At 43.1% G+C, this 21,497-nt stretch overlaps 1 protein-coding gene across 1 annotated transcript in view; it reads left to right on the forward strand.

Moving 5' to 3' along the window:
• The window catches only part of LOC116885610 (transmembrane protein 132D-like), a 110,998-nt gene that overhangs the window by 12,728 nt on the left and 76,773 nt on the right, over positions 1 to 21,497 (forward strand). The window lies entirely within an intron of this gene.

The following is a 21,497-nucleotide window of genomic DNA, read 5'->3' on the forward strand; positions in this document are numbered from 1 at the left end:
TCGCCTCTTTTTCCCAAATCTCTGTTGACCTGAAATTTGACAGCTCAGCCTCAAGCTTGTTGATGTTCAAACCCTGATACAACACTCCCTTGAAGACCCCCCATCTACCCATCCAAAGCCCTCAGAAGGCTCTTCACATATGCCATTTAGCCATCCTAACTGCCTTGGTACCCCTGGTTCCTTGTCTAACTTCATTTTCCACTCTGGTGGTAGCCACTGGGCAGGATCAGACTCAGACTACAAGTGGTAAAGATCTTATGCCAGAAGAGTCAATAGTGATTGGAGAAAAGAGACCTACAAATAGACTCAGGTGCTAGTGTGAATGACTACAGTGTTCTCCATCTGCAGATATAGCCTGATGTCTGTGATCCAATGTTCTGGGGGAAAGCATTACATGTGTATGGAATACAGACAGACTAAAGCATAGCATGTGTGCAGCAGAATTCAAACACTCTGTGGAGTTGTGCCCCCCACACATTGATGGATAACTACTGTTCACACAGCACCTGTTGTGCAGCATGATACTGGCTGCCTGGTCATCAGATAAAAAGTTAAAGGCAGAGAAAACATCTCATCCAAAGGCATAAATGTTTATTGGCTCCCCAAGAACCCCCAGAGCTGGGAAGATTCTGTCTCTAAGGGGTCTTGGTTTTTCTTTGGGGGTTTGAATATGCTTCACTATAATTGCCTTTCTCTATTCTATGGGTCCTCATGTATCCAGGCAGTCCTTCTGGTGCAGGAGTTGGGTGTCCTGTTTCTGTCCACAAGCACAGGAATAGCTGTTGCTTGGGGTTTGTCACTAATTAGTGTGGACCCATGGTCCCTTTTTGGTGTTGTAATAACCAATGAAGAGAAGCTTAATGGGGAGAGAGAAACTCAAGACAGAGAAAGGAAAAAATAGAAAGTCTTCTCCCTCCTCTGTTTCTCTGTGCCTCGGGGGACCAGGAGGATGGTTTCAAGTGGGTATCATAAATAAGCAGGGAAGAAATTCTCAGAGGGTATGTATGCACAAGCTAGGTGCAAACATTGCACCTATTTATAGAAGGGATTTGAGTATCTGTGAGAGTTCCTTGGAGTACCCAAAGCCCCACTCTACAGATACCAAGGGATAGGCTGTAATTTCTAGGTATCAATTGCTAAGAGCCAATGAATAAGATACTATGTAAATATATACCCATCCCCAGTGCCCAGGATCTTGGCAGCCAACACCAGAAGATGAGGTCATTTTCAGAACAGGTGCATTGCATGGAAAGTCTGTGTGCACTTGAGGTGCTCCCTCTACCTGCCAAGCCCACTGCCATCTCATCTCTATGAAATCTGTATTTTGCAACAGAAACCACCTGTCTGAGTTACATTCTTGTTGCAGTGGTAAAACACCCTGACCTAAGAAACCTCATGGAGAAAGGGTTTGCATCAGGGCAGTCAGAGTCCATAGTGTAGAAGGAATGGCAGCAGGAAGAGAAAGCTTGGGGCAGGGGCAGGAGGCTAGCTAGTCACATTACATCCACACTCAGGAAGCGGACAGAGAACAGGAAGTGGGGTAAGTCTACGAAGCCTCAATTCCTGCCCCCAGTGATGTACTTCCTCCAGTAAGGTTCCACTCCTTGTGAATCCTCCACAAATGGTACCACCTAGTGTTCAAATACTTGAGCCTGGGGCAGAGGGAGGTGATGTCTCATTCAAATTGTAATACTTAAACTCAAATTCAAGAGGAATCTACCTAGTTCCCCTCTGGACACAGGAACCTAGGAGCAGTGAGGGACAGGATTCTTCCAGTTACTGCCTGCTTCTGGAGCTGACCCAGTCCCACACCTCCCTGTACCCAAGTCCTGTAGGGGAGAGAGCTGGACTCTCAGAAGTGCAGACAATCCTGAGAACTCAGGGGAGACCACTACTTCTGTTTACATTCCTGACCCAAGAGGAATACACCTAGAGCCCTCTGGACACAGGAACCTAGGATTAGTCAGGGATAGGAGCCTTCTAGTCTCTTTCTGAGCCCAGAGCTGAAAGACAGTCAACAGGAGGGCTGACACACCTGAGAGCAGAGGTAAGACTAACTCCTCTGCTAAGAGTAACCTGTGGAGCCCTCAGGACACACAAACCCAGGAGCAGTCTGAGACAGGACCCTTCCGGCTTCTGCCTGTGCCTGGAGCTGACCCTGTCCCACAGCTCTCTATACCCAGATCCTGCTGGGAGAAAACTGGTCTACAGGAGTTCTGACACACAGGCTTACAGGAAGGTCAAGCCACTGTCAGAGATAGTAAGACCAGCTAATGCCAGAGACAACCTGATGGCGAGAGGCAAGAACAGGAACCTAAACAACAGAAACCAAGGCTAATTGGCATCATTAGAGCCCCAAAGCAAACACTGGATATTCAAACACACCAAAAAAGCAAGGTTTAGATTTAAAAATCACATCTCATGATGATGATAGAGGACTTTAAGAAGGACACAAATAACTTCCTTAAAGAAATAGAGGACAGCACAGTTAAACAAGTAGAAGCCCGTAAAGAGGAAACACAAAAGTCCCTTAAAGAATTACAGGAAAACACAACCAAACAAGTGAATTGAACAAAACCATCCAGGTTCTAAAAATGGAAATAGGAACAATAAATCACAAAGAGAGACAACCCTGGAGATAGAAAAGAGATCAGGAGCCATAGACACAAGCATCAACAACAGAATTCAAGAGATAGAAGAGAGAATCTCAAGGTTAGACGACACCATAGAAAACATTGACACAACAGTCAAAGAAAATGTAAAACGCAAAAAGTCCTTAACCCAAAACATTTAGGACACAATGAGAAGATCAAACCTAAGGATAATAAGTATAGAAGAAAGTGAAGATTCCCAACTTAAAGGGCCAGTAAATACCTTCAACAAAATTATAAAAGAAAACTTCCCTAACCTAAAGAAAGAGATGCCCATAAATATACAAGAAGCCTACAGAACTCCAAATAGATAGTACCTAAAAGGAAATTCCTCCTGCCACATAATATTCAAAGCACCAAACTCACAAAACAAAGAAAGAATATTAAAAGCAATAAGCATAAAAGGGTGAGTAACATATAAAAGCACACCTATCAAAATTATACCAGACTTCTCAACACAGACTATGAAATCCAGAAGATCTGGCCAAATGTCATACAGACCCTAAGAGAACACAAATGCCAGCCCAGGTTACTATATCCAGCAAAATGCTCAGTTAACATAGATGGAGAAACCAAGATATTCCATGACAAAACCAAATTTACATAATATCTTTCCACAATCCAGCCCTACAAAGGATAATAGGTGAAAAACTCCAACATGAGGAGCGAAATTACACCCTAGAAAAAGCAAGAAAGTAATTTCCTTGCAAAAAAACCAAAAGAAGATAGCCACAAAAACATAATTCCACCTCTAACAACAAAAATAAAAGGAAACAACAATCACTATTCCTTAATATCTCTTAACATCAATGTACTCAATTCCCCAATAAAAAGACATAGACTAACAGACTGGATAGATAAAGAGGATCCAGCATTTTGATGCATACAGGAAACACACCTCAAAGACAAAGACAGATACTACCTCAGAGGAAAAGACTGGAAAACAATTTTCCAAGCAAATGGTCCCAAGAAAAAAAGCTGGAGTAGCCATTCTAATATTGAATAAAATCAACTTTCAACAAAAAGTTATCAAAAAAGATAAGCAAGGACACTTCATATTCATCAAAGGAAAAATCCACCAAGATGAACTCTCAATCCTGAATATCTATGCTCCAAATGCAAGGGTACCTACATTCATAAAAGAAACCTTACTAAAACTCTAAGCACACATTGCACCTCACACAATAATAGTGGGAGACTTCAACACCCCATCCTCATCAATGGATAGATCATAGAAAGAGAAACTAAATAGGGACATAGAGAAACTAATAGACATTATGAACCAAATGGATTTAACAGATATTTATAGGACATTTCATCCTAAAACAAAAGAATATACCTTCTTCTAAGTACCTCATGGTACCTTCTCCAAAATTGACCATATAATTGGTCACAAAACAGGCTTCAACAGATACAAGAAGATTGAAATAATCCCATGCATCCTATCAGATCACCAGAGACTAAGGCTGGTCTTTAATAACAACAAAAATGACAGAAAGCCCACATACACCTGGAAGTTGAACAATGCTCTATTCAATGATAACTTGGTCAAAGAAAAAAATAAAGAAATTAAAGACTTTTTAGAATTTAATGAAAATGAAGGCACAATATACCCAAACTTATGCAACACAATGAAAGCTGTGCTAAGAGGAAAACTCATAGCTCTGAGTGCCTGCGAAAAGAAACTAGAGAGATCATACGTTAGCAACTTCACAGCACACCTAAAAGTTCTAGAACAAAAATAATCAAATACACCAAAGAAGAGTAGATGGCAGGAAATAATCAAACTCGGGGCTGAAATCAACGAAGTAGAAACAAAAATATACAAAGAATCAACAAAACCAGGAGCTAGTTCTTTGAGAAAACCAACAAGATAGATAAACCCTTAGCGAGACTAACCAGAGGGCACAGAGACATTATCCAAATTAACAAAATCAGAAATGAAAAGGGAGACATAACAACAGAATCTGGGGAAATTCAAAAAATCATCAGACCCTACTACAAAAGCTTATATTCAACAAAACTGGAAAATCTGGATGAAATGGACAACTTTCTAGACAGATGCCAGGTGCCAAAATTAAATCAGGATCAGGTAAACCAAATAACAGTCCCATAACTCCTAAAGAAATAGGAGCAGTTATTAAAAGTCTCCCAACCAGAAAAAAAAAATAAAGCCCAGGACCAGATGGGTTAGTGGAGAATTCTATCAGACCTTCATAGAAGACCTAATACCAATAATTTCCAAACTATTCCACAAAATAGAAATAGAAGGAACATTACCCAAGTCCTTCTCTGAAGCCACAATCATGCTTATGCCTAAACCACACAAAGATCCAATAAAGAAAGAGAACTTCAGATCAATTTCCCTTAAAAATATCGACACAAAATACTCAATAAATTCTGACAAACCGAATCAAAGAACACATCAAAATGATCATCCATCATGATCAAGTAGGCTTCATCCCAAGGATGCAGGGATGGTTCAATATATGGAAATCCATCAATGTAATCCACTATGTAAACAAACTCAAAGGGGGAAAAACACATGATCATCTCATTAGATGCTGAGAAATCATTTGACAAAATTTAAAACCCCTTCATGTTAAAAGTCTTGGAAAGATCAGGAATTCAAGGCCCATACCTAAACATAGTAAAAACAATACACAGCAAACAAGTAGCCAACATCAAACTAAACAGAGAGAAACTTGAAGCAATCCCACTAAAAGCAGGGACTAGACAAGGATGTATACTCTCTCCCTATGTATTCAATATAGTACTCGAAGTCCTAGCCAGAGTGATCAAACAATAAAGGAGGTCAAAGGAATACAAATTGGAAAGGCAGAAGTCATATCACTATTTGCCGATGGTATGATAGTATACTCAAGTTCCACCAGAGAACTACTAAGCCTGAAAAACAACTTCAGCCAAGTGGCTTGGTATAAAATTAACTCAAACAAATCAGTAGCCTTCCTCTTCTCAAAGGATAAACAGGCTGAGAAAGAAATTAGGGAAATGACATCCTTCGCAATAGTCACAAATAACATAAAGTATCTCGGTGTGACGCTAACTAAGCAAGTGAAAGATCTGTATGGCAAGAACTTCAAGTCTCTGAAGAAAGAAATTGAAGATCTCAGAATATGGAAAGATTCCCCATGCTCATGGATTGATATAGGATTAATATAGTAAAAATGGTCATTTTGCCAAAAGCAATCTAAAGATTCAATTGCAAACCCCATCAAAATTCCAACTTAATTCTTCATAGATTTAGAAAAGGAATTTGCAAATTCATTTGGAATAACAAAAAAAAATGCAGGATAGAAAAAACTATCCTCAACAATAAAAGAACTTCTGGGGGAATCACCATCCCTGACCTCCAGTTGTATTACAGAGCAAAAGTGATAAAAACTATATGGTATTGGTATAGAGAGAGGCAGGTAGATCAGTGGAATAGAATTGAAGACTCAGAAATGAACCCACATACCTATGGTCACTTGATCTTTGACAAAGGAGCTAAAACCATCCAGTGGAAAAAAGACAGCATTTTCAACAAATGGTGCTGGTTCAATTGGAGGTCAGCATGTAGAAGAATGCAAATCAATTCGTTCTTATTGCCCTGTACAAAGCTCAAGTCCAAGTGGATCAAGGACCTCCACGTAAAACCAGATACACTCAAACTAATAGAAGAAAATGTGGGGAAGAATCTCAAACACAGGGGCACTGGGGAAAATTTCCTGAACAGAACACCAATGTCTTATGCTTAAAGGTCAAGAATCAACAAATGGGACCTCATAAAACTGCAAAACTTCTGTAAGGCAAAGGACACTGTCATTAGGACAAAATGGCAGCCAACAGGTTGGGAAAAGATCTTTACCAATCCTATACCTGATAGAGGGCTAATATCCAATATATACAAAGAACTCAAGAAGTTAGATTCCAGAGAATCAAATAACCCTGTTAAAAATGGGGTACAGAACTAAACAAAGAATTCTCAGCTGAGGAATATCTGAGAAGTACCTAATGAAATGTTCAACATCCTTAGTCAACAGGGAAATGCAAATCAAAACAACCCTGAGATTTCCACCTCATACCAGTCAGAATGACTAAGATAAAAAACTCAGGTGACAACACATGCTGGTGAGAATGTGGAGAAAGATGAACACTCCTCTATTGTTGGTGGGGTTGCAAACTGGTACAACCACTCTGGAAATCAGTCTGGAGGTTCCTCAGAAAATTGGACATTGCACTACCTGAGGACCCAGCTATACCGCTTCTTGGCATATAGCCAAAAGACACTCCAACAAGTAACAAGGACACATGCTCTACTATGTTTATAACAGCCTTATTTATAATATCCAAAAGTTGAAAAGAATCTAGATGCCCTTCAACAGAGGAATGGATACAGAAAATGTGGTACATCTACACAATGGAGTACTACTATCAAAAACAATGACTTCATGAAATTCATGGGCAAATGGATAGAACTAGAAAATACCATTCTGAGTGTAGTAACCCAATCACAAGAAAATGTACACATGGTATGCATGCACTGATAAGTATTAGCCCAAAAGCTCGGATTATCCATGATACAATCCACTGACCCCATGAAGCTCAAGAAGAAGGATGACCAAACTGCAGATGCTTCATTCCTTCTTAAAGGGGGAACAAAAATATTCATAAGAGAAGATATGAAGACAAAGTTTGGAGCAAAGACTGAAGGAATGGCCATTCAGAGCCTGCCCCCACCTGAGGATCCAGCCCCTATACATACAGCCATCAAACCTAAACAATATTGCTGAAGCCAAGAAGTGCATACTGACAGGAGCCTAGTATAGCTGTCTCCTGAGAGGCTTAGCCAGAGCATGGCACATATAGAGGCAAATGCAGCAGCAAACCATTGAACTGAGAATGGGGTTCCCATTGGAGGAGTTAGAGAAAGGATTGAATGAGCTTAACTGGCTTGCAACCCCTTAAGAACAACTATTCAAACCAACCAGAGCTCCCAGGGACTAAACCACTACCCAAAGAGTACACATGGACAGACCCATGGCTCCAGATGCACATGTAGCAGAGGATGACCTTGTTAGGCACCAGTGGAAGGAGAAGCCAAGGCTGAACCCCCTAGTGTAGGGAAATGTCAGAGTGGGGAGGTACAAAGGGGTGGGTAGTAGGGGAGGGGGCACATCCTCATAGAAGGGGGAGGGTGTGGGATAGGGTGCTTTTGGACAGGAAACCAGGAAAGGGAATAACATTTGAAATATATCCAAAATTAAAAAAAAACCCTCAAATTCAAAATTAGGGACAACTCACACTTAGACACACACACTCATACACATTATTTTAAAAGGAAAAGAAGAAAGAAAATCGGCTCTTTGAAGGCAGTATAGAGTACATGAAGACCAGCCCCAAATAAGGAAGATGGCTAGCTTTGATCTTTTTAACACACACTAGTTGTCCCTCACTGCTCACCAGTCAATGGCTACAAAGTGTATCAGTATACACGCCACTCAGGTTCAAGTTGAAATAGTAAGTGCCTCCATCTGTGATAGTGTTGGCAACCATGTGTTGATCCAAACACATGAAAATGTTTCCTAATAAGAGTAAGAATCAGTTTCAAAATATTTTGAAACCAGTACATGCATACATATATTTGCCAACAGTGTCACATTCTGAGGGCAAAACATCAGTCTCATATTTACCAACTCATGTTGGCCTTTGTAAGTTTTTTCCTTTCACACACATTTTTCCAGTAAGTGTAATTTTATTGGTAGGTGCCAAGAACACTGAAAATTTCGAGGAGAGGCTGAAATCTGAGTTTGGATATCTTAGTGCAAGCAAATTCTAGTTAAGTAACATTTGGGCAAACTTGTATTAAGCTTTTGTTTGGAAGTTGGTGATGGTAACATTCCGGTTTACAAGAATTGAGGGAAAATAACAACTGTGTATTTTTACAAGTCATTTATACTGAATGGCTAAGACATTGTATTCATTACTGTAGCAAAATATCTAACAGAAGTCAACTTAAGAGACAGGAGTTTATTTCAGTCTAGGGTTTCATGAATGTTTCATTCCACCATTGTGGGCATGAGTGGTGGCCATCTAGAGTGTGAGGAGGGAACTCCTCACCTAGTGAGAGAACCAGGAGGTAGAGAGTGTCTGGCAGAGCCACAGGAGGGTTAACTTTCCAAGACTCACCCCATAGAGACACACCTTCACCCTCCAGGTTCTAACTCTGAAAAGCTCCACAGCCTTCAATATAGAAAGGCAAGCCAGGAACCCCTGGAGAGTCTTTCAGAGTCATTTATGAAGTTTTCCTTAAGAAAAAATTAGTTGTATATCATTTTTTTAAAAAAAAATGTTCCTACATATGTTCAGTGTGTCCTGGTCATCTCCACCCTATTCCCTCCCTCTTTCTCTCTTTGGCTTCCCCCCTCCACCACATCTCCCATCTCCTTAAGGCAATTCCTAGTCCCTTTAAAGAGGAGACCATTGGATATGGACCTACAAGTTATTTCTTCTCACCACTACCAGTGTGAAGCACCCTCTTCTTCCACTTCTGCTCCCCATCTTCCCTCTCCCAGGCTCCCTATTTCCTTCCAGCTGGTTACTCATCTGCTGCAGCCCCAAGCCTAAAGACATCGCTTTCATATTCATCAGGCCTCAGGTGTCAGCTGCTGCCACACCGTAAGAAGTCTGTAGGCAGGAGCGCCTCAATATACTTACTTACGTGGAGAGCTGAGCTCACAACGGATGAGGTGATGTCTCCACAGGCAACCAGGCTCCATGTGGCGGTGGGTGTCCAAATGCTCAGTCAAGTTCTCTGGATTCTACTCTCCCATTGCTTAAACTCCTTTCCTAGTCTAAGAGGCATTTTCACCCCACTGATGGCTGGGTCATCTCTTAAAGAACAACCCTACTCCAGCCATGGGATAGAGTCTGACCCATCGATCAAATTATGACAAGCCAAACTGCACTCATAATTACTAACAACCAAAGACCCCCTGACTAGTCCAAGGGCAGGTGTCCTGGGCTCATCTCACCCAACAGGACATGATCACCACAAACCAGCTAGAATGAGATACTGGTAGCATACCATGGATTCCTGGGGGTTTAAGGCCGTTGGCTACCCAAATAAAGGCAGGTTTGGACAATGGCCTGGAAATTCCCCAGAGTAAAACAAAGTGTGTGACTGTACAAAGCCTTAGGTAAAGGAATCAATTACTTGCCATTTTGTGTGCTTGAGATGGTTTGAATATGCTTGGCCCAGGGAATGGCACTGTTAGGAGGTGTGGCCTTATTGGAGTAGGTGTGGCCTTGTTGAAGGAAGCATGTCACTGTGGGGGTGGGCTTTGTGACCCTCCTCCTAACTGCCTGGAAGACGGTCTGCCCCTGGCTTTCTTTCAACAAAGATACAGATCTTCATGGAGATCTCAGGTCCTCCAGTCCCCCTAGACAGTCCCCCTGCCTGGATGCTGCCATGTTTCCCGCCTTAATGATAATGGACTGAACCTGTGAACCTGTAAACCAGCCCTAATTAAATGTTGTCCTTTATAAGAGTTTCCTTCCTCATCTCTTCAAAGTCACAGAAACCCTAAGATAGCACTTAACGATCTCAAAACCTTCAAAAGAAAAAGAATTTAAAAAAAATAGTAAACCACTTCCTACAGAAAAGATGCTTTAGAAATTGAGATAATGGAGACATGGTGAGGAAAGAGCTCTCCCGCCACTCCTCATTAGTAAAGCAAGTGTTTGTAGCCATAGCACAGCATTCCCACCTTCAACCCTCACAGCCACTGTGATGTGACCACAGGTGAAATATATGCGTCCATCCAGCAAAGCTGGCTGTCAACAGCTAAATTAGAGTCGGGATGGTGATACTAAATGGTGAAGACTGCGCTCGGACTGGAGTTAATGCTCTGAAATGTATTTATGTGTAACCTGTGACCTTCCCATCAGAAGGGATTTACCAAACACGTACCAGGCTGATCTAAACATCTCCTTCAATCGAAACCCTAATGACTTCTAATCATGTCTTCCCCCCCACAATCACCCTAGTTTTCAGAATCAATTCCATTCTGCTTTGGCCTGCCGCTTACCTTCTTTCCAGCTTGTTAATTCTTCTGATGAGGAATGTTTCGCATCTGTCTGGTTTTCTGTTTGGATGCGGGTGAAAGGGGCTAGGCTGGCGATCCCCAATACCCATGTGAATAGCTGTGTATCCACTGTTCAATGCAATGATCCTGGCTGTCGGGGAACTTTATGACCCCATCTAAAAAGACAGAAAAGAGTAGCCTAGCAGAGTGCATACCACATATGCATGAAGATCTGAATTCAGCTCCCCAGCACCCACATAAAAAGCCAGGCGTGAATGAAATCCTAGTGCTGGGGAGGCAGGGACAGCACATCCTTGATATTCACAGGCGGGTAGCCTGGCTTCATCAGTGAGCTCCAGGTTCCTTGAGACTCAGTCTCCAAAAGTAAAGTGGAGCACATTGGGGAAACACCTCTGACCGCCACATATGCATGCACCAGCACACATGCGCAAACAGATGAAAAGATGGGAAAGATGCTACTCTCAGTTTAGCAATATCAAAACCATGTGAGTCGTGAGCTGGAATCAGGAGGCGTGGTCCTCCAGACCATCTGACAGTGGGACTCTAAAGTAGCAGAGTGCTGCCCTATGGAAGGATACCTGGGAGCCCCTTGTGGGACACAGCAGGCACTTTTCCAAGTCACGATTCAAGATCTCAGTTTATCCTCAACCTTTCAGCAGCAAACATGAGAGATGGTGTTACCTCCTGTGTGGGAAGAATGTGGGTGCAATCCCCAGTGTTGAAAAAATAAAGAAAGAAGACATGGAGATAAGTGGAAATTTTTATACTTTAGACCTAAGCCTGAGTGTAAGGCTGGCACTCATGACCTTTGTCTTTCTAGAAAAGCCCATCCTCGGTGGTGGTGAGGCATTGGGATGGCTCAGCAGGTACTTGTTGCCAACCCAGACAACTGGAGTTCAGTCTAGTTCAGAACCCACACAGTAGAAGGAGAGAACCAACTCCTTCACGCTGTCCTCTGACATCTATAGGTGCACTGTGGGTCATGCATCCCAACCCCAACACATAGATATAAATAATTTGATTCGTTTTATAATCTACGGGAGTGGGATGGAGAGATGAGTCAGAGTCTTTGTTGATCTTGAAGAGTCCTAGCACCCACATCAGGCAACTTACAGCCACCTGCAACTCCTGTCCTTGTGGTCTAGTGCCCTCCCCTGGCCTCCACAGGAACTGCACCCACATAGCACACATACTGACCCTCAGACCCATAAACGAAACAAAAATCTTTAAGAGAAATCCATCCTTTGTTTAAAGGAATTCCCTCTGTAGTGATGAAATCATAATAGTGAGACTTACTGAGAAAAGATGTGAGTTTGTCAAATAGAGCTGAAGAGATGCTTAACAAGGACAAAGACGGTCTGTACCATGACTTTTTGTATGGAAAAATGGAAGGTCCTGGAGAAGAGTTGCTGAATATCACACGAGTAGAAAGAGCCGATCATACTCCCAGGCTGATACTTCTCAACCATCAGGACAATGGTGGGTATGTGTGCCTGAACACTTCTAGTTATACATGTGATAGAGCCCCCTGGCTATATCTTTGCCCCCTGGGAGGAGCAAGCTGCAGAAGCTTAGTCTCCCATCTCTGGGTGACGGGAGCCTCCATATATATTGATCTTCAAAGCAAGATAACAACGCAAAGCTATAGCCCAACTCAGTGGGAAGTGTGTGATGTCAGAAGCTTCTAGCATAGTAGGACTACATACATTAGAACCTACAGGAGCTCATGGCTTCTGACATCTCTGCCCATGGCAACAGTGGCAAGTTCCTATCTTAGGGGTGCCTCTTCCTGTCTACCAAACAGCACCATACTGGTCCCACCAGCTTAGCATTTTGCTAGAAAGATCAGCCATAATATGTTTTGCAATAACCTGAGAATTTCCCATATTGTGGTTCAATTACCCTACAATACCTCCAGCAGGGATCATCTGCTTTTTTATTCTTCTCTTGGGACAGAAAGTGATGCACAGTTTGTTGGGTGAACCAGGCCTCCCAATAGACAGAGCAGAGAAGCAGGGGACTCAGAAGGCTATGGCTGTGGATCAGAGAAAGTGAAAGATGACACAGCTATAGATGCTGTATAGATGTAGATAGATGGCAGACAGATGGGTGATAGGATAGGCTAGATGGCAGATAAATGGATAGATAAGTGATAAATGAATATAGATGTATGATAGATAATAGATGATAACAGATACGTTCATGATTGATAGATGATAGGTAGGTTGGATAGATAGGTAGGTTGATAGATAGATAGATAGATAGATAGATAGATAGATAGATAGATAGATAGATGATAGATAATAGAGAAATAGATGCAGGATAGAGGATAACAGATATATAGATGATAGACAGACAGGTAATAGATAATAGATTATAAATGATAGGTAGATAGATGGATGATAGATAAATAATAGGTAGATAGATGACAGATGGATGAAAGGTAGATTATAGATAGATGATAGATAATAGGTAGGTTATAGATAGAGTATAGATAGAAATATATACATATGTGTATATGAATGGTAGATAAAGGATAGATAGTAGATAAAAGGTACATAGTTGGCAGATAAATGTGTGATAGATGCTACATAGTTGCTAGATCACAAACTGAAGAACAGGTAGGTATATAGACTAAAAATCAATAGAGATAAATGATAGAATGGTAGATAGGTGCATTTACAGGTAATAAAAAGAATGGTAGAAGACAGACAGATGAAAGATAGAGGGACAGTTGATAGTCTGAATAAGATATAGGTAGATAAACCAACAATAGATGGAGATACTTGATAGACAGACAGACAGATGACAAGTAGATGAGTGATAGGTCTAGTAGAAAGATGATATATGACTAGATAATAAGTTAATAGACACATAGAGGGATGGATAGATGGATGATAGATAGATAGATAGATAGATAGATTACAAATGGATAGATATAGAAGAGAACTACAGTGTTCAGTACATGATTGACAGCAGTCCTCTCTAAGTTGGCTTTTGAATCCTCTTTCCCATGGCCATAACTGCACACCTTGATTGTGCCTCCCATCCATGGCCAAACCATCTCACTTCCCATGTTGCTTCCCATGTATCCAATACTGTCATGCTGCAAGCTACCCCGGCATGTTCTCAGTCTCGTACGTCTCACTGCCACCTACCCCTACAGCATCTTCTTCTCTACGCTGTAGATGGTGACCTTTTAGAAACTGACCATGGATCTCCATATCTCCTATTTAAACCCCACAGTTGTTTCCACAGTTGTTGACAGTGAGCAAATGACAGGTCATGTAAGACCTGCTGTGTGTACCCCATCCTGGCCTCTCTGAGATCATCTGTCAACCCTTCCTAACTGTAGGAAGGGTTACCTACCCTGGGCCGGGGGTTACCTGCTGAGGAGGATTAAGAAGGCCACAACATTATCTATCTCTAAGCATTAATAAACAACCTCCTGCATCTAAATATTCAGTGCAGAGCACCCTCAGAATGATGGTCCATCATCTTTTCCATTTCAATCCAGAGTCAGTCTCCCAAGCCTTATCCATAGCCACAGAACTGTTGTAGTTCAAGGGTTGACAGAAGAGTTGCCTTTGGCCTGAACGTCTCATTTTTGGATTGCATGTTAATGATCAATTAGCTTGTAGAGAATCTTCATGGGAAATGCCCTAGTCTGTCGTACAAGTCTCTTTTGTAAAAATTAAAAAAAAAAAAATTTGAGTCAGGGTTTCGCCATACAGCCTTGACTAACCTGGAACTTGCTGTATTGACAAAGTTTGCCTTGAAGTCACAGAATCCACCTGCCTTTGCCTTGCAGGTACCAGGATTTAAGGCATGTACCACCATACCCAGTTTTGTTCTTTGATAGTTTAATACATTTATATAATGTATTTTAGTGATGTGTTATATTTTTGAGATTGAAATGTTATGTCATTTCTTCTTCCCCTTCTTCCCTCCAAACCCTCCAATATACCCGTCCTTGTCGTCTTTCAAATTCATGTCGTCTTCTTTAATCGTTTCTGTGTTAACCATCCCCATCCACTATTACTTCCTCCAACTTTCCTTAGTGTCCCCATGCTTTCACTCCCAAACTTCATGTCCTCTCTATTGTTTGTCATTAGTGACTGTGGTGGTTTGAATAGGAATGGCCCCCCATAGGCTCATAGACTTAATGCTTGTTAACCAGGGAGTGGAACTATTAGGAGGTGTGGCCTTGTTGGAGGAAGTTTGTCACTGAGGCTAGGCTTCACAGTTTAAAATGCTCAAGCCAAGCCCACTATCTATCTCTCCCTCTCCCTCTCCCTCACCCTCTCCCCCTCTTTCCTTCTCCCCCTCTCTCCCTCTCTCCCTCCCTCTCCCTCCCTCTCCCTCCCCCCTTCTTTCCCTTCCTGCTGCCTGCTGATCTGGATCAAGAGCTCCGAGCTACCTATATGACACTATGTCTGCACATATGCCAATATGTTTCCTGCCATGACAACAATGGACTGAACCTCTTAACCTGTAAGCCAGCCCCAATTAAATGTTTTCTTTTATAAGAGTCGCTGTGGTCATGGAGTCTCTTCACAGCCATAGAAACTCTAAGACAATGACGTTATGAATCCCATTAGCACTTTCCATGTACACACATGTGTGTGGTCATCCACAAGCATGTAGGGTGCCCCCAGTGTCACCCTTATTTGTCCTTTCTTGTCAGCCATGAGCTGCCAGTAGCTCCTCAGCCAAAGGTAGGCCTGTAGGGACCTGCTCCACAGCTCATGTGAGATTTCGATGAGCTTGGTCATGTTCAGGCAACCACAGTTGCTATGAGCTGATGTTGTATAGCAACCCAGGAGTCGTCATTTCACATCCTCCCCCCCTCCACCTGCTGGCCCTTCCCACCTGCTCTTTCTCTATGGTCCATGAGCCTCAGATGGGGAGGATTTTGATGTGAGATTCTGCCACAGCTGAGTATAGACTCCATCACCATGTCACCCCAATGAAATCCTATGGATTCTGAGTCTCTAACTGGACATGTTGATGGTAGGTAGCTCTTGAGATGGGTATGATCAGCATTGGTTCATTGACTAACTCTGATCATAACAGAGACAGGTGTAATAGAGCCTCGGAACTCAAGGCTCTAGGAGAACACATACCTGGAATTCTCTTCCTTGCTCACAGCCAGCTCATCCCTCACCCCTCCCCATCAGTCCCATGAATAGTACTCTGTTCTGAGGTAGTGGCTGTGGGGTTCTTTTTCTTTTTTCTTTGCCAACTTCCATCTCTTTGGCAACCTTGTGCTTTCTTGTGACTTTAAATACCATCTATTTGTTGATAATCCCACCATGTGCGTCTTCCTGCTGGAATTCCTCCCAGAACTCCAGGCTCACTCATTCCTCGTGGCTGCCTAGTAGGCAATTCAAACCAGCATGTCTTAAACCAAAAAGAAATCATGATCTTCACATTCCCAACCCATTCCTTCCGGTAACTTCCCCATCCCAGCCAGACGGTCCCATCATTCCAGTTGCTCAGAGCAAAACTGTGACGTCTGTATACTCAGACCTCAGATCCCCTTCCTTTTTTGCTCCCAATGGCTCTCAATTCTCCCTGTCCATGCCCTGGTGGGAACCATCTTCTAAATCTATGTGTGTGTGTGTGTGTGTGTGTGTGTGTGTGTGTGTGTGTGTGTGTGTGTGTGCACATGTGCATGTGTGTGTGTGCGTGTGTGTATGTATGTGTGCACACATTAATAACCTACAGAGAACAATTAATGCTGCTTGATCAATTAGTGCTTGGTGCTGTTGACTGATCCAGTGCAGGTGACCACAGCTGCTGTGACTTCATGAGTGTCACAGCCAGTCCGCATCCAGATGACAGCTTCTCACAGTTCTCCTTCCCATCTTCTAGCTCTTACAGTCTTTCCACCCCCTCTTCCAAGATGTCCTCTGAGCCTTTGTAGGGACTGTTGATTTAGCTGCTACACTTAGGGCTAAGCACGCAATAGTCACCTGTGCTTGAGTACACTGACCAGTCGTTTTGAATCTCAGCATTACTGCCCACCTCACAAAGAGGCCCCGCAAGCAAATGAACTCTTGGTGTATGTCAGTGGCCTGTCTTCAGATACACAAATGAGTGAATAAGTAATAGAAATGGCCTCGTTGGGATTCACATCACATTGTTCGGCTAATGTTCTGGATATATTAAAATATTAAAAATCAACTATTTACTTCCCCGAAATGATTTTTGCCTTGGGGTTTTACTAAATCAGCAAACTGTACCTTCTTCATGCTGGTGCTTGAGCCAGCAGCCTAGACGTCAGTGGATTCAGGTGGCCCCTGACCTTTCCTCTTTTCTCATCTTGTACGCTCTTCTTAGTCCAGGCTGGCTTAGAACTCTCTGTGTAGCCCAGGCTGGCACTCTGCCTTTTCCTGCATCTGCTTCCATAGTACTGGATTACAAAGTTTTATTGCCCCTGCCTGGTTGGCTTCATCAGTTTGTTCTGGCCATAGAACCTTTGGTCTGGCTGTTATGGAAATCTCATTTCTGTCTGCAAACACAACTTTGTAACGTCTGACTGTTCCCCCACTGACTACTTCTTCCCTGGTTAGAGTTAAGGTTAGAGTGCTAGGGTCAGCATTGAGAAGACTTACATGTGGCTAGAATGACTCTGGTGGCTCTCTTATGGGTTAGTTGTCTGCGACTCTTTGTTTCTTGTCCTTTATCCTTAAGATCTCAATTTTCTTTTCCCCTCAAGATGCCTTGACTATCTGGCTTGGCCACCTGTTGACCTTTGGTGAGTTTAGAATGCCCCCTGCTTTTTCCAGCAAAAGCCACATTGAGGCGTGTCTTAGCTGCTCTGTCTGAAAGACAGGCTGCTCTCCCAGTGTCTGCAGGCTAGGTATCCAATAACAGGCAAGAATGATGCCTCTCACAGATATGCACAGAAAGAAGGAGACCATTCCTTTCCTAAATGGTAGTAGGCCTGTTGTACATGAAGTTGGACTATAGGTTTGATCAGCTTCTACACAGAATTCCATCCAACAGGGCTCCTTCTACTGTGGATTGCGCCCACAGCACACGTGCACCCTGGTACGTTAATGTGAGAAAAGACAGAGGTTATTAAAGAGACACATCCTCGGGGACTGTAAGGAGAATTCTGGAGCGGAAGTTATCTAGATAATTTGGTGCCTAAGTGGTGCTAAGGTAATTATGGAACTAGTAATTAGATAAAGGATGGGGAAGTCTCTTCCCTCTGGATTTAATAACATCCCAAAGTCATTAGTAACCATGCAAAGCGATGATGACCAGGCACCAGGTAAAAACCCACAGGCAGCACGGTGGTCAGAGCACTGGGCATATCAACTAGAACATGGGCAATCTGCGTGAGGGTCTTAAAACTTTCAGAAGGAAATAGGGGAGTCTGTACTACAGGGGGTCGAGAGAGCTGTTTCTCTGAAGATAACGTCGATAATGGTGTGTTTCTCTATTGACAGCTAGCCAGCTAAGTGCCTTTTAAGAGTGTTTGTTCAGGTGGATGTGCAGGCGACATAGCGGGAAAGAGGACTGGATTTTTCTGTAAATAAATGGGTAGGTAGAGATTCTGAATAGACCTCATGTGCCCTGAATACTAAGGTCTATACTTCCCATCTATATAAGCAGCTTAACCTTGGGGAAGCCTCCTTATAGACGTTGACTAAAAGCTATCTCCCCTTTTAGCAGCAAAACATCTAAGTAAAATTGTGAGCTGGTCGATCACCACCCACAGCATCTCTTTCCTCTTCTGGATAGATAAAGCCCTGAGCCTCCAATGTGCCTTTCTTCTGCCCAGTCGTCTCCCCTTCTGTGTCTCCAAATGGCCTGGCGGAAGTGGCTGAATTAAGAGGGTCCTTTCTCTTCCCAAACTCTCGTTAATAAATCCCTGTAAACATAACTTGGATGCACTCTTTGTGGTGACTCGTCATTCATTTCGGGGTTAACTAAGGGGTGTTCTGCAATGTCGGAAGGATCATTTAATTTCCTTGCTATATTCAATTTATGATTTCTAAACGAGGCAATGGGTCATTGATTATTTTAAACATGAAGGATTGTAAACAAACAGTGTTTGCATGTTGATATGCCGGCCAAAAGGATTTGGTGGCAGGGAAACGGAAGTCAATTAATGAATGAATTGGCATTCCGTGGGTGTTCGGCGCGATACTTATGCAATTTATCCTAAATTAAAATTATGTTGCTTCTTAATGAAGACGGCTTTGTAGGGTTTTCCTCATCCAGCCAGGCATGCTCTCCGTAATCATCCTGCCTGATGCTCAGTGAATCAAGTTTAAGGTTTGGTTAAGTAAAACAGTCGTGCATGTCCCTCCCATGGAGTCAGCAAGCGCTGACAGGAAACAGAGATGGAGTTAAACACATAAGAGAAGAAATCAACCAGAGGAGGCAGCTATCAGACCAAAGATGACAAAGGCATCCCACAGAATTGTTTTGTATGGTGTTAAGGATTGGGGAAAGGCGGGACACCGTTTGTTTTGGAAGGTCAGAGAAGGTATTAAGGCTCCCAGGACTCCAGCCAACTGACATGCTGAGAGTCCAGCAAGTGGAATGAGCCTTCTATCATGGTCTAAGAGGAAAACAGACCCCAAGGAGCCAGAAGGATGTGAAGAAGTCAGAGAGATGCCAAAGAGGAGCTGGAAGAACATTCAGTTATTATCCCATCAGTGGCAGTCAGGATATAGGAAGAGGGACTAGAAACTAAGCAGTGTGAGTTTGAATGTCTTTGCGAGGGGAGATCATCTTGAGAGACCTGACACAGAGACTGTTGAAGGACCCACTGGGGCCACTAGGGAAACTGGGAATGAGGAGAGCTGATGATGCAGAGCTGGATGAGAGAGAGAGTTCCTGAGCCTTGCTTCTGGATTCTCCAAGGATGCTGACCCCACCTCCCTCTCTAACACTGGAGTATCAAAACAGAGGAGATGTGCCTAAAAGAGACCTGATTTGGGGACATGTGAAATTATATTTGGAGACAGGCTCTTGCTGCATAGCCTAGGCTAGCCTAGAACTTACTCCGTATTTAGCCCAGGCTGGCTTCAAGCAACAATCCTCCTGCCTTAGCCTCCCTAGAGCTATTTCCTATAGCTAAATATCACATCCTTCTTGACCATCACCTCCACAGGCTAACTCTCCATTCAGGGTAAAATCCACTCTGCTCTAGATAATTTAGCTAGATAAGTTAGCTTACTTGTAAGGACACTTGAGATCTACCTTTCCATACTTAGGTCATTTTACCTTGACATCATTCCCTGCCATCTATGAATGTGGCTGCAGAGGGCAAAAGTTCCCTCAAGAACTCCATTTAAATCCAAGTTTTACAGACCTCCCCCTCCCCCCAAATCTTTAGGCTAAAACTTGCTGTGGAGACCAATGTGACCATAACTACAAAATCCTAAGCGGGAGATTGTGTCTAATCTCAGAAGCTAAACAGGGTCGGGTTCAGTTAATACTGAAATGAGAGAACACAGATAATCCTTACCTTGTGGTGTTGATACAGCACTGTCAAGTGAGCAAAGGCTGTGGGCATGACAGGAGGCGCTGCTGTCCGAGCACCTGTATGTGAGTGAGCCCAAGTGTTTGGGGGCAGTGTAGTCCGCATACTTTCCATGGAGAGTGGCAGTCTGTGGATTTCTCAGAAACCTAAAATCTCCCCGCACGAGCAAACACAACTATAGAAACCAGTGGCCTAATTTTAAAACACATTTGAATAGCACCTCTAAGAACGTCACTAGTTATGTTTGGGGTTGCTAAATTCACTCGGTCCAAAAATGTTTAAGAATAAGTCTTTTGATTATTGTCCCATCCTACCTCTTTGTGTCAAAGCTCAAAATTTAGCCCAGGCTAGCTTCAAACAACCCAGTGTAATCACTGAAAACCATGCTCCGAGCTTGCTTGATTCCATAACTGCCCTCAGGCCTTCACATTGCCAGGAGGGTGTTCCCTGCCATGATCACAGCCTATCTCAGGGAGCCAGCCTAGCCCAGGCTACCCCTCATTATCATGAGGTGTCCTTGCTCTTGTACTTTCTTCTGTCACTTCCCAGGTTGGTGAGCTCTGGAACCTGGCATGAGTTCATGTTTAAAACCCATTCTACTTGCAAACAGGCATTGCCCAGTTAACCAGCCTCAGAGCTGTCTACCACAGGCATTTCCAGAATGGTAAATAATGCTCATTTTCTGCACAACAGGAACTGGGACAGGGTGTACCCCAGGCCTTCTTCGACGTGGACTCACTCCTGTCTCCAGTGGAGCTCCTAGTTTCCAAGCACAACAGACAACATCTGCTATTATCATTGACCTGTGAATTGCACCTTTGTGAATATCTATGTTCATGTCGGGGGGGCGGGGAGCATGGGGGGAGTCATGCACATGTGTGAGTACGCATAGAGGCCAGAGCTCAACGTCCGATGTCATCATCAACCATGTCCAGCTTAGATTTATAGCCAGCTTTCAGCTAATCTGGTCAGCCAATGAACACCGTGGACCCGTGTGTCTCTACCACTATGCCAGTATAAGGGTGATAGGTGCAAGCCCTACCATGCCCTGGGTATCAGAACACAGGTCTTCCGGTTTATACATCAAACCTTTTACCAACTGAGTCATCTCCCTGGTCCTGATAACTCATTCTGTTTGGCTGCAGAAAGAAATGGAATCAAAGCAAAGATAGCCAACTTCGGTCATTCAGACAGCGTTGTGTAAGCTGTCCTGCTGTCTGCCCA

Source organism: Rattus rattus, chromosome 16, assembly GCF_011064425.1.
Source record: "Rattus rattus isolate New Zealand chromosome 16, Rrattus_CSIRO_v1, whole genome shotgun sequence".
NCBI classification, from domain to species: Eukaryota; Metazoa; Chordata; class Mammalia; order Rodentia; family Muridae; genus Rattus; species Rattus rattus.